The sequence below is a fragment of the Mus pahari genome, chromosome 15, assembly GCF_900095145.1.
Source record: "Mus pahari chromosome 15, PAHARI_EIJ_v1.1, whole genome shotgun sequence".
In the NCBI taxonomy this organism is placed as follows: Eukaryota; Metazoa; Chordata; class Mammalia; order Rodentia; family Muridae; genus Mus; species Mus pahari.
The window spans coordinates 6,944,279-6,956,045 of record NC_034604.1 but is presented as its reverse complement, the minus strand read 5'-3'; the positions used below and the strand labels follow the sequence as shown (position 1 = coordinate 6,956,045).

The 11,767-nt window shown below is 38.0% G+C and overlaps 1 long non-coding RNA gene across 2 annotated transcripts; it reads left to right on the top strand.

Moving 5' to 3' along the window:
• The first annotated feature begins 4,955 nt into the window (after positions 1–4,955).
• Positions 4,956–11,487, top strand: LOC115065498. 2 transcript variants are annotated; one of them, XR_003845275.1, is made up of 3 exons: positions 4,956–5,359; positions 5,762–7,095; positions 10,892–11,487. It is a non-coding gene; the product is annotated as an uncharacterized LOC115065498 (long non-coding RNA). The 2 variants fall into 2 exon arrangements; XR_003845274.1 differs by having other exon boundaries at positions 4,963–5,927; positions 6,918–7,095.
• The last annotated feature ends 280 nt before the right edge of the window (positions 11,488–11,767 follow it).

Below are 11,767 nucleotides of genomic sequence, written 5' to 3'. Positions count from 1 at the left end.
GAGGGGAGGGGAGGGGAGGGGAGGGGAGGGGAGGGAAAATCATGTTTCTACACACAGGTAGAAATTACCGTCATAATTCTCCAATGTTTTTTGCTTTGTGGTATTTTGAGAGCCAAACAAACTATCAGCATGTGCAGAATGCAGCAAGCACAGAACCTAAGTGCTGCAGAGGAAAGCTGTGGTTGACAGGGAAACCTCCCAGGAGGAAGGACAGAAAGCAAACAGTGTGGCCTGAGGAAGCCTGCATGGTTCACCATCAATAGTCTCTACCCATAAAAGAAGTAACAAAGAACAGCAGGTGACAAAGGCAAGACAGTAGGAAAACAGTGATCAGACATATACTCAGTAGCTTGTTAGGAATAGCAGAATTAAAATCTGATTTATGTTTAGTGCTACAATTCTGTTTGTCAGATGCATTGAATGGTAATTATAATTCAATATTTATGCTTCCAAAACCATTAATATTTTCAAAAAGCCAAAAAAGTCAAAGACACCTTAAAGAACATAAAAGAATTAAAAATCCTAGAGACCCAGAGAACCAAATTAAGAAATAAATGCTTTTTGGAAAATTCATGGAAGTGTCAGCCTCTACACTGACACTAGGCCCTCAGAGGACTCAGTCTTTGATGGCAGGACTTTATGAATCCCATGTAGGAAGTTCCAAGAGTCTTAAGAATAGGCTTTGAAGGAGCAGGTACGGCTCGAGAGGTAAAAGTGCTTGTGGTTAGGCCCGAGTTTGATTCCAGGGACTCATGGTGGAAGGTGGAAGGAGAGATCCCGCTTCTTTAAGTTGTGCTCTGACCTCAATATGTACATCATGGGATACTGATGCACACGTGTGAACATATGCTTACACACATAAGCTCGTCACATAGATACACACATACACACACAACTATACACAATAAAAATAGATAAATGTTTTTAAAATTTTAGTTTTGGGCGGCTGGAGAGAACAGTTGTGAGCACTGACTGCTTCCTTCCAGAGGTTGTGAGTTCAATTTCCAGCAAACAAATAGTGGCTCACAACCATTAGTAATGGAATCCAATGCCTTCTTCTGGTGTGTCCGAAGACAGCTACAGTGTACTCATATACATTAAATAAATCTTTATTAAAAAATTAAGCTTTGGAGGCACATGAACCTCTAAACTTATTAAAACGAGCGCTGCCAAGCTCTTAAGCTTTAGCAGACTGTTTTGCTTTGAGAGTCTTGTTACTTACGCAGGCCAAGTTAGCCTTGGACTTTGATCTCCCTACCTAGCTTCCCACCATGACTGGCTCGACTCAGATTGCGTGACTACAAAACATATGGATATCATGATGGTCATATCATACATTATCTACCACTCCATGCATTAAAGAGTGCAGAAAAAAACATGAGAAAAAAAAACTTAAAAGAGGTTTATAGCTTTCTACAAAGTTTAACCAATGAAAGTTGGTCATGGTGATGCAGGCCTGTAATTACCTGTAATTATAACCCTAGCACTTAGGTTGAAGCAACAAGATCATGAATTCAACATAAGCTATATATATATATATATATATATATATATATATATATATATATATATATGCAAACTAAGTATCAACTAGGTGGCACTGAGTGGATAAATGTTCACTTACTCTGTGGTGCAGAGGATGGATCAACCTTGTACATGGCTCTGCAGCTAAGCTAGACCCCTTGCTCTCTAGCTCTTTAGGATTTAAACATTTAAAATGTTTTTTTAATTTAATGTTCCTTTTTTTGTCTGCTCTGAAAACCACAGGTCCCCTTGAGCTATGACAGTTTCACTTATTCTTTGTTTCTGACAAAGCTAAAGAAGTATTAACTAGACACTCTGTATGTTGTTTTCTTCATCAGTCTGGGGCTAGGGGACCCTGGCAGAATAACTACATAGGCAGTGCCTTTCGTCACTTTTCACCAACTATCCATATGACCTACCACTCTCAACGTTACCACTGACAGGTGCCATGGAGGAGCATGTGTCATAGCTCTCCTGTGTACACTGTCCCCACTTTTTCTATTCTACACTCTTGACAAGCATTGTACAGCCCACACTCAAGGGGTGCAAAGTCATGTTCCCTGTCTGAGAGAAGCACTTACACGGACTAACAGGCACATTCTACACTGGAGCTACGGGGGATTCACTTTTATATATATAAACACACATATATATGTATATATACATATACATACATACATAAGTACACATACAAAACATACATATATACATACATGAGTAAATTTTTTAATGATTTATTTATTTTTATTTTATGTGCATTGGTGTTTTGTCTGCATTTATGTCTGCATAAGGATTTTTGGATCTGCTGGAATTAGATTTATAGGCAGTTTTGAGTTGCCACTTGGTGCTGGGAATTGAACCCTGACCCTCTAGAACAGCCAGTGCTCTTAACAGTGGAGCCATCTCTCCAGCCCCCCTCTTCTGAGATGGCAAATAGATACTTATCAATCCCTTTAGAAAAGTAAACAATGCATGACCTTGAAAAGAGGCCCAGCCTGCGAGGTAAGCCTGGAGAAAGTAAGAGAAGAGACTCTTGTTCCCTCACCTCCGTACACCAATAATAGATCAGAGCAGTCTGTCCTCTTCTTGTTACAGAATGGGCACTATTAGGAACACAGCTTAGAACCTGGGACAGCAGCCACAGGATCTTCTCTGCAGCACTTGCAGCTGGTCACTAGGAAAGCCTACTGCTATGCTGCAAGCACTGAGGGCTATGACAGACACAATTACCAGCTCAATAAGTAAGTCAACTTCTTTTACTAAGCCAACAGACTATTAACTGCAGTCTCTAAGACTTGGTGTTATTTTTCCCAATAGAGATACACTCTTCCATTTCTCAAGTAGTTCTTCTCCAATAGTTTGAGGACACGGATGTTTTAAAGATAAGATCTTACTACCAGTTAAGCAGGCATTTGTAAATGGTGCCAAAAAAGCATTAAGTTCCAGAACAACTAATAGTGGTGCCTAGCCTAATCCCTGGCACATGGCTGTGCTCAGACATTTGCTGAATGACGAACAAATGAGTTCCAAGAAGCAGAGGGGACAAGCAGCTGTCTACACTGGTATGCTGTGCTCAAATGGTACCAGGCAAATCTCTAGGGTCTGCCATGATATTCCTAATGTTTCTCTTCAGCAAAAGGGAACATTTTCTCAAATCGAGCAGGTAAACTACAGAAGTCTTGCATATTAGCATCACTTACTTTTAGAAAGATGCTAGAACAGCATTACTGGTGGTCAATAAACGCTTGCTTAGTTCATTTAAGATTCCCTTAATAGTAGGTAAAGCAGATTAGTACAGAGTCCACGAAGAAACTTAAGAAAGTTAAGCCAAACAAGTTTTTGGAGTCATATCATACATTATTATATAGTTGTATACAAAAGGAGATTCTTTGCACATGGAAACCAGAGCTCAAAGTTTTCTGAGTGGAAATAATGAAGAAACACAGGGCATCAAGTCTGAGCATCCAGGCAGAGTATTAGTAATACCAGAGTTTTGGTGGACTGCTCAATACAAGAGCAGGAATTCTCTGATTCGTTTCAATGTTACAACCCAGCACAGGAACATGGCACAGTGTTCATTGCTACAGCAGGGGTGGGTACTTTAGGACCTGAAAATTAAATTCTTTTAAAATCTAACATGTATCATCTCTTAATATGCATAAATTTTGAACATTTGGAAAAGGTACAGTTTTCTAAAATTTACCAGTATCCACAAAAGCATTTCTTTAAAATTCTCACCCCAAAGCAAATTAATCGTGAAGACAAAAAGCTGTTAAGGACAGCCCCCTGCCTGTGTGAGGTGATGTAGTTCTACCTAACTCTTAGTTCAACGGCTACTTAGGAGAGTATGTTTGAACTAAGAACAAGATACATTTGGTTTCTCCTGCCCAGTTTTTCAGGTTTTTGAGATTTAAGTTTTATCTTTATGGATTTGCTGGTTTGGTGTTTTAATACTACTCATTTTCGGTTAGAAAGAAATATCTATATTTAAATTTAACCTGAATGCACTATTAAAATTGAGAACTCTTAAGTATTTCTTGTTTCTAGGACACATACTATATAGCCAAGTTATGTCAAATTCATGACCATTTTTAGTCTGTGAATGGTTATACCTAAATGGTACTTAGAACATTGGAGTCATGACTTAAAGGAGAAGAAAGAGATCACTTTAGTCTTAGGTTTAAGAGTTTAATCCACACAAAAAGGCATCTTTGGACTTGTACATGTACATACAGTTCAAAGCACATCATTACCCATAGGCATTCCTACCATACTCTCACTAAGCCCTACGACAAAGTGACCGAAGTGGACACTGAGCTAAGATTCTAAATATCCGTCCAAAGAATCCCTTATTCAAGTTTCTTACTGATCTATCTCACAGTCACTATATAAATTCTACTCACCATTTCTATTCTCCATTCAAGTGCTATTTATTATTTTTTAAATAATTAAAAAAATAGTAACTAACCCTAAATATAACTGTACAAAAATCCCTACAAGCCAACATCTGTGTAATGCATTACTATACAAAACATTTTAACCATCAAAAAAAGAGTCGGATTATGAAGTAGTTTGGAGGTATAGGGATTTTTACATCGTGCAGATCTGCCTGAAGACTGTCTTGCTACCAGCCAGGGCAAATTTGTTGCCCCCCCCCACCCCACCCCCACCCCAACCCCAACCCCGCCGCCCTCTTTCTCTTCAGTGCTTCTAAGTATAGTGACAGCCGCGTGAGGTTTTCCTAGTCTCAGCACAAGCTCAGGGAGAATCTGGGAAATGTAAGTGGAAACATGAGACACAGCTCTATTTAGCAGTACTTTAAAAAAAAAAAAAAAAAGCAGGACAAATGGCAAAGCAGTGTTGGGACCACAGGAAGAACAATCAATAGGCAGAAAGCAAGATAGAATCCTCCTCAGCTTTTAGATCGACAATCGACAGCTGAGAGACTATTTTTTGCTATGGCTGACTAAATATGGTCAGGGAAGAGAGGCACAAGAGAGTCTGTTTGCCTGGGAGTGCATGTTTCAAATGCTTAGCTGCCTATAAAGCTCTAACAGCCTAGGCTGTGGCCACTGAGTCGGGAAGAATATAAGTTGGCTTCTGTGGTGACTATTTGGAAGTCCTGACCTCGCTTGCAGACTTGACCTCTGGATATAACAAGGTAGCTTCATTCCAGATCTACCACTAACCCTGGAAATTCAAACTCCTGTTCCTCCAAAAGAATCCCAAAGCAAGAAAGACGCAGACTACTTCCTGAGGCACCAGAAGAACCCAGTATAGTCTGGTGGGCACAGGAAGCTGGGTGAATGGTTACAGCTATTTGGGAGAATGTGAGGTGTGTTTAGGGTTTTGCTTGCAGTGTTTTGTTTTGTTTTTTTAATCTTAGATTACAAAATTAACGTCCTCTGCAACTTTTCCCCTCTTGTGAATCATTTCTTCTAACAAAAACCCTAGGTACATTCTCTTTGCCACTTGTAGCAACCTTCTCATTACTTCACTTTCTCTATATATCTATATAATGATATATTACATTCTAAATCATATGACTAATGTTGATTCAATTTGAGAGAGAGAGAGAGAGAGAGAGAGAGAGAGAGAGAGAGAGAGAGAGACTGCATGCCTGCATACACACATCTGTGTATATGTGTCTATCTATGTCTGTGAGAAGAGCAAGGAAGAAAGGTAAATTATGGATTTTTTTGTATATTTAACTTGTCTTTCAAATTTATCTTAAAAGGTAAGGTTCTGTGCTCACTTATACTGGGTGCTTACTTCACCCAGCTTATAAAAGAAGTGCTGAGACAGCAGCAGTGTGAAAGACCAGTCATGATGCGGTGACTGCGATGTCACTCTAGGTCACTACATCTCTTCCCTGCAAGTGCTGCAGGACACTAGGCTCACAGGTAAATCAAGCACAAGAACCGACTTGGAAGGCTGCTTCTGACTTTCTGCATGCTTATCTAATATTGACTGATACATATTCTCACTGTTAAATTATTTATATCTGGGCATAGGCTAATTTCAAAGCTCAAATTGATAATTTAGTTTTTAAAATGCCATTGTTCAAACAACATGCCAGATAACTTCAAAAATAAACTGCATCACTAAAGACATGGTCTTTATTGTTTTAGATTAAACAATTGTTTCAATTGTGTCTCACTTCTCTAGCAAATCTGCATCCCTGCCTCCTGAGCACAACAGCTTCTAAAAGCTACTTCAAGATTTAGGTTATGACATGTCTCCCCTCGCTTACTACTCAGGCCACAGACATCTGCATGCTGCTGCATGATGCAGGTCTCAGCAGCACACTGACTGAGGCCCGTGTTGGCAGCTCACTAGCTTTCTTCATGGGCTGCAAACATCCTATTCCCCCACTTCCCTCCCAGCACTCCCTCTTCTATATTTTACCAAAGCTCAAAGCTTCTCAATGTCTCCTTCTGAATTAACCTTCAAAATGTCTTAGTGACTATAGGCCACTCCCAAATTATTTTTTTCTTGTGCTAAATATTCAAGGTAAAACCCAGAGATTCACAGACTAAAGTGCTTCTCCTCTCTTATGGAGGATTTGGAAAAGTTATTTTAGTACTTTTCCATTATATTAAAAATCATTTTTAAAAAGTAATCTCATACAAACCGAGCACATAACTATTTGAATTTGCATTCAATGCAAACAGAAACAGAACAAAAACTTGGCTAAATGACTTGTAATCTGTTACCTTGAAAATAAATTTCCATTTAAGAACATTAATTCAATTAAATGAAATGACACAATGAAATGACCCAATTTCAAAGCCTGTCCTAACTGTAACTTGTTTCTTCCAATAAGTTTTAAGTAGAAGTATCTGGTTTACAAAAATAATTTAGACTAAATTGATTATCATCTGTCTGTAAAGGATCTAGAAGCAAATTATAAAGAAGAGGGCTACACGACGGAGAGAGCAGCAAGCGTGCTAACATTTCTGAATACACTTAGGACGCTGCTGACTGCATCTCTTGGAAGGAAAAGAAGAAGCAGGGCAAAGCATGGCAGTGCTTAAAAGAACAAAGCAGAAGTGGCATCGATGGGATCAGGTAAATCTGTTGTAAAGCTCAGTGTCTGATAAGCTAATCTCTGCACAGGATCCATTACAGCTGGGAGAGGTGGGCCGCTTCGTGTTTTCACAGCTATCAGCTGGCACAGGAGTGCCTACTCAGAGCACATACTTCTTTATGTACCCATATGAACACTCGGTGCTATGGAATGTAAAGAAGTATGTATTCTGGGTAGGTAATGTCCGCCAAGAGGAAGCTAAGCTGAAGCTAAGGGAACTCTTTCCAGGATGGTGAACTCTCTTACTCTGAACTAACCTGTCAAGAAAACGGCCACTGGCAAGACTAACGGCCCCATCCCAAGTACCAGCCATTTATGGTGCAAACTAATATCCCTCATACTATACTTAGGAGAAAAGTTTCATGGAAGTGGATTTTAATTTTCACATTAAATCATACTACACTCCACACTGAATACTCACATGATTAAAATCTGACTACTACAGAGGAAATAGTATTGCTAGCACAAAACAGTGAGACACAGATCAACCATTATCTGTCTTCACAATTGGATATTTTAGTGTATCACATCTATCAAATCAGGACAAACAAATCTAGTAAGAAAAATAAAGCAACAAAAAGCTGATTTTACTCATATAATAGCTATTCATCACATGTAGTAAAATGTATAACCTATTAAAAATCAGAGAACCTTGAAAACCAAAATTTTTGGTTTTATTGTTTTCTTTTCTGACAGCTATTGAAACTGTAATTTTTAAAGACTATCTTTCAAGTAAAATTATACTGCACACATGAAATCACTGACCTTTGTCCTTCTCCAGTTTGTCAGTTCTTAACCCAATCTGTACTTTAAGTGCAGTTAATCCTTACAGCATGAAAGAGAATGATAAAAATGGCAAAACCCTAGGCCATAACTAAAACATAAACAGGATATATTGGCAACCAACTGTCAAAAATGTAAGTCTGTGTTATCCTTGCTTATATCAAATGGCATTATTCTTCTCATAATGAATTATGAACAGCTATAGTAGTTATTCCACAGGTCTGGAAGGTTTTAATAATTCTTTATGAAACATTTTTGCAACTAAGAATTTGTTACAATCCTTAGAGAATAGAGAATACTAGCTATTCATTTATAAAATAAAACTGAAAACTGATTTTGTTGCTTCCAAGTCCAGCTTTTGTCTAGGAGTGTTTTGAATCACTTGAAATGTCACACCCAGCACTTAGATCAGCTGTCCCTTTTGAAGTGAGTACATGTTAAACTCTGGGCATCTGCTGACACTGCTATTACTCAAACACTTCAACTGTCACCCTGACAGGGATAACAGATGCTGACACTATCAGATGCTGTACTATTTTTTCCTGTGGCCTCTCCTTGTCCTGATATGGCCAGTACACGAGACTCAATGATGCAAAAGCACACTTGAGCAACTGCACTTGCTGAACGGCTGCCAGGGACCTACTAAAATAGAACCAGGCAAGTGCTATCTTCAGCACTTAAGTTCAGGCAACCAAATACCTGTTTCACTATTTGGAGAAAATGATGTAAAGAATTAAAATTACATTAATTTCACCAGAAGCACAATAATTAACAACAGATGTAGAATAGAATATTAAAATATCTGCATACTATCTGAGATTGTGTTGTCCTTCTACCATATTAGTTTTAAAAAAAATAAAATTATATGGTATTTCCCTCGGCATTCTTATTTTACAGACAAACTATAATATAGCAAACTTTTATTGTATGAGTATGTGTCAAAAGACACCGTCTTCAGGCAGGAAATCTCCAATAGAATCACATTAACAAATGCTTAAGTACTAATTTTAAAGTATTACATGGTAGGTTTTAATATTCAAAATTCAGGGATTATAGCCAACTACCATACATCAATGTATCACTAACCTTATAATAAGAACTAAACAATCTATACTCAAAACAGCATAGAATTTAGTCAAGAAAATAGATTTTTTTTTATTTTATTTTATTTTTAATTTATTTTTTACACTCCATATTCCATTCCCCACCCCCACCCCCACCCCACCCCCCTCTACCCTCCAACTGCTCCACATCCCACACCTCCTCCCTACCCCACCTCAATAAAATAGATTTTTAAGGTTAATTTCTGAACTTAGGGTTTGTATGCCAACATAAGCAAAAGCAAAGAATGACACTGAAGATATGTGTGATGTAATAATAAATTAAAGGACAGAGAAACTTTCTTAAGGCCATTCTTATCCTTCCACTCCATATCAGAACTTGTTAAGTCCTCAACTATCATGCTAAAATAGGAGTAGTACAAAAATATGTAGCTAACATGACCCTTTTTCAACTTCTAGTTAGTTTAATTATTTAAAAACCTAGTTTGCAGGCATGGTGGCAAACTGCTTTAATTCCAGCACTTGGGAGGCAGAGGAAGGCAAATCTCTGTTTGAGGCCAGCGTGGTCTACAGAGTGAGTTCCAGGACAGCCAGGACTACACAGAGACCTAAATAAACAAACCAACCTGGTGATAACTTAGAACCATTGCATGATTTATCTGTTCTTTCAAATGTTGGTTTTGAAAGGTTACTGTGTGCATTTAAGAACTAAGAAAGATGCACATTGATGTGAGCTGCAAGAACAGCAGTATAGGACATATGCCTAAAACCGGGAACTTCCTGTTTAACAACTGGTACACTAGTGTGGGAACCTGTAATACCTGTCATGCTCTATTTCTACAAAAGAGCATTTAACCTGTTTGGATCCTACAACAGCAGCAGCAATGCTTTGCTAAAGCTGGTAAAATGGAACCAAATCGCCTCTTCAATGGATTTGGTCCCCTTCAACCAGCTGTTGCTATGCATTGATTACACATGGACAGCCAGTGTTTTGTGAATATGAATCACACCTCAACTTACTGAATTCATACAAACTGTAATTAAAAGCAAATAACTAGCAACTGTCAATTTTATTTGGAAGAACTAAACTGGTTAAAGATGAAAACGTGTGACAAAAACAATTTCAAATAAAGTTATTTATTTGTGGTCGTGGTATTAACTTTTCATGTTAATTAATAAAATTTAAAAACTTTTATAAAAGCACTTAAAAGTCACATAATTAAATTTCTTCTTCTTCTGAAAGTGATAATAAAATGCCTACTGTACCTCTAATGAAAATGACAAAAATACTTGAGAAACTCACCGAAAACTCACCTAAAAACATGATGGGAATATCTCACTATTTCACATGGGCATACATAAAAGTTATTTTTTTTTAATTCTTAAAAAGTACTTGACATGTATCTGTCTGTGTCTGTGTACATGAGTGCAGCTGCCCACGGAGGGCAGAGGCACTGGATCCCTCTGGAGTTATAGACAGGTTTAAGCCATCTGCCATGGGTGCCTGAAACTGAACTAACATGCTCTAAAAAAAAAAAAACAAAAAAAAAAAAAAAAAAAAAAAAAAAAAAAAAAAAGCAGGATATGCTCATAACTACTGAGCCATCTCTCCAGTGTGCAAGTTTTAAGTTACAGAAAACCATAATAATATTTAGTACACCAGAAATGCAGTAATGATCTTCAATAGGATTAAGTCTTCAATTTTGCCACTATTTAACTGAGTCTTAGCAAAATGTTGTCCAGGGACAGACTTTAACAATCAACATCTAATTCTTCTGACCCTGCACCCAAAGCAAAGGTTTTGTAATGTATAAAACAGAAAGAAAATGCTAAAACATTACTTCTTACTACTTAGGAAGTTTCTCAACTCTTCTCACTTGCCAGCTGACAACCATTCACTAACAAATATGCCATTGCTCTGTCTTTACTTCAGAGAAACTTTACTCACAAGTGTCTAAGTGAAAAGAAACTGAAGGAGACAAAACCAGAGGCCAACATCCACCCAATTTTCGCAGTAACTACAAGAGAACTACAAATGGCTCACGTTGCTTACCGAGCACACACATCAGCAACGGTGAAGGCCCGCAGGCAGGTGCCTGGGTAACCTGGGACGCACGCTATTCCAAGTAAAGCTGCCTTTCACTGTTTATCAATCTTGATTTACAGCAGAAATTTTACCCAACTGAGATATAATAACAGGACTATCTAGGGGAAAACATCTCTATAAACATCAAATATCTGGCTGGAGATATAACTGAAAAATGTCTTGCATATACAATGTCCTGGGCTCAATCTCCAGTACCCCCAATACATAAACAAAAACACCAAGTATCAGAAAATATGACCAATGCTATTCTAAGTTACAATTCCTAACCCTACAGATCAGCTTTTAAATTTACAATATTTTGATCTGCACCGTCAAGTCCAGGTTTCAAAGCATACCATCCATAAACATAAGGCACCTAGACATACATATACATATATATTGGTTTTTCAAGACAGGGTTTCTCTGTATAGCCCTGGCTGTCCTGGAACTCACTCTGTAGACCAGGCTGGCCTCGAACTGAGAAATCCGCCAGCCTCTGCCTCCCAAGTGCTGGGATTAAAGGCGTGCACCACCACTGCCCAGCCCAGACATATCTTCAAGTCCAGGATAATAAAAGTTTTTCTTCAGAAAAGCACATCCAATAATTATCAGTTATATGATGCTAATGATGCACTGCTGAAAAATTACTGTTATTAACTAAAACCAAAGCCATGAAGTGTACTCAGTTTACACATACATACATAGACACATACGTACACATAC